This window comes from Cyprinodon variegatus, unplaced genomic scaffold (assembly GCF_000732505.1).
Source record: "Cyprinodon variegatus isolate N-32 unplaced genomic scaffold, C_variegatus-1.0 Scaffold670, whole genome shotgun sequence".
NCBI lineage: Eukaryota > Metazoa > Chordata > Actinopteri > Cyprinodontiformes > Cyprinodontidae > Cyprinodon > Cyprinodon variegatus.
The window spans coordinates 3,994-6,524 of record NW_015151123.1 but is presented as its reverse complement, the minus strand read 5'-3'; positions in this window follow the sequence as shown (position 1 = coordinate 6,524).

Genomic DNA, 2,531 nt, shown 5'->3' with positions numbered 1-2,531 from the left:
CTCTAAATTCATTAAATCACTGCGGACATATTCGTCTTTAAGTTATTCCTTACAGACTTTTCCTTTAATAGTAAAATGAAAGCCACGAGAATAATCTGCTTTGTTCTAGTTTCTGGTAATAAAAAAAGAAAACCTCAAAAGATAGGTAATATGATATACAACCTGAGCATGTCTGTGTATTGATGTTGGCTTTTTGTTAACTATGTATATAAAAAGCTTAAGCTATGCAGTAATCGTCTTTATTTCCATTAAAAAGTGTTTGCTCAGAGCAGGTCAACCTAAAAGCAAGTGTCTGTCTCTGATACATTCTTATGGTTTAGGGTTAGCCTGTCTACTGCATATCTGATTATTCCTGACTGCTTTGTCTCTTTGTTTATCCCACTGTTGTGAATGACACCTTTACTTTTAAAAATATAAATAGCCGGAGCATCTCTGTCTAAATTAGAACAAAGCAGAGCAAGATACTGGTTCACTGTACTGCTGCCCGCTATTCCTATTCTTTCAGGAATCACGGATCCCTGTAGTTGATGAGGTCATTGATCAGCATGTTGTCATACCTCTTTACTTCACTTTAAGATTTTTCCAATTCTGCCCTTTTCTGTTGAATTTGTCTTCTGCGTTTGCAGGTTTTGAATTTTGCATAATTTTTCTGTCAAGTAGGTACAAACATAACAAGTATATGGCGATAGTGCAGAGGAAAAGCTTGTTTTTACCAGCTGCCCGCTGTTAAAAAATGATGCTTGAGAAGGTAAATAATCATTTTAATATTTGTTTCAGTTCAATCTATAGAAAACTTTTGTTGCTATAGCCATCCTGATAGCGATATATATAAAATTTGGACCATTATTCATTTTGCTGTTATGTCTGATACTGTACTAACATTAGGAATGTTAAATAGATTTCTGTACCCTTTTAACAGTGTACAAACTAGCATGCCCTTTACATTGTGACATTAAGCAAATAAAAAACATCCTGTCATCTTTTATCATAGTAGTGCTATCTAAGCTAAAAAAAAATAGGTGCAAATAAACTAAGCTAAGCTATGCTAACCTAAGCTAAGTTTTAAGGTTACTTTATTTATAAACATTTCAAACAAGCAAACTAAAAATCAATCGTAGGTAAACATACATGTGGATATAACAGACATGTTAAGGTACTAAACATCCTGGTTTAAAAAAAAATACAGTGAATGAGCTCTAATGCAGTATTTAGATGCTAAAATCAAACTAACTTAGACATTTACATGAAATATGATGAAATAGGAGTATCTATGCCAATCTGTATGATAAAACAAGCTAAATATGATTAAACTAGCCAAGGTAAGCTGAGCTAAGAGAGGCTCTATCTCTTCTATGTAAAATAATTATGTTGCAAGGTGGAATAGCAAACATTAAAGTCAATAAAAGTGAACTTAGATCAACTGAAAAAAGATTTAAAACAAACACTGAAGGAAATAATTAACTAAAATTAAGCTAGCTATTGCAGCCCCTAGAGGAGACCCTGTGTAACTGCAGGGTAAATGTAAATTAAAAGATTAATAAATAAGTTAAATTGAACAGTTAAAGTCCCGAAAATAACACTTTAACTGCAGTACTTTTGCCATTTAAAGGAAGTTATATTATATTTAATTGGAATGTTAACAATTACAAACTATAGGCAAGGAAAGATTGTGAACCACTGGGTTAAAGGTCAGATAAATGTTTGTCAATAATCAATCAAATTACTTCAAATGAGCTAAAATGATCTAACCTATGTAAAGTAAGATGTAATAAGTTAGTAGTAAACTAGGATATGAATGAAAAACAACCTGTGCAAAGATTAAACAAGCTAAGGTGAACTGAGCAAAGTATGATACCAGCTTTTTTTATCTTATAAAATAAAAATAGATACAGACACAAAAGATACATTAAAGTAAGCTAAACAAAGTTTAGTTAAAAAACCTGAAATTACTTTTAATTAAGTTTAATTATAAGATTACTGTTCAGTTAAGACAAGTAAGAATAAAAATGTATAAGATAACTTCAAAACTGAAAAAAGGCTAACTAAGCTAAGCTAAGTATAAGAAAGAAGATCATGTAAGCAATGTTAAAGTAAAACAAAAAAAATCAGATACACTAAATAAATGTAAGCATATATAACATTTCCTCTTAAGGCACGATGGAATAACCTATCAAATAAAACAAGCTATATAAGATAAGCTGAGATTTGCTGTGCTTAAAATAAACTAAGGTAAATTGAGCTAAAATATTGTATTATAACCTAAAATTAGGTGAAACTTGAATAAGTTAAATAACTTACAATAATCTAAGTTAAAGTTACGTAGAAAGACAAAATAAGATTAGAAAAGCCTAATAAACCTGTGAACCTTTTGCTTACTGTAGAGTTAGGAAGCTGAGATAAAGGAATTTCTTGAAAAAAAAAACATACTTTTATACAGCAACTCCCAATACACAGACTTTCCCTTGGAACTATCCCGCCCCTACTAAAAAACTTCTATACTAAGGTGGTACACACTCTGCTCACTCAGGCTG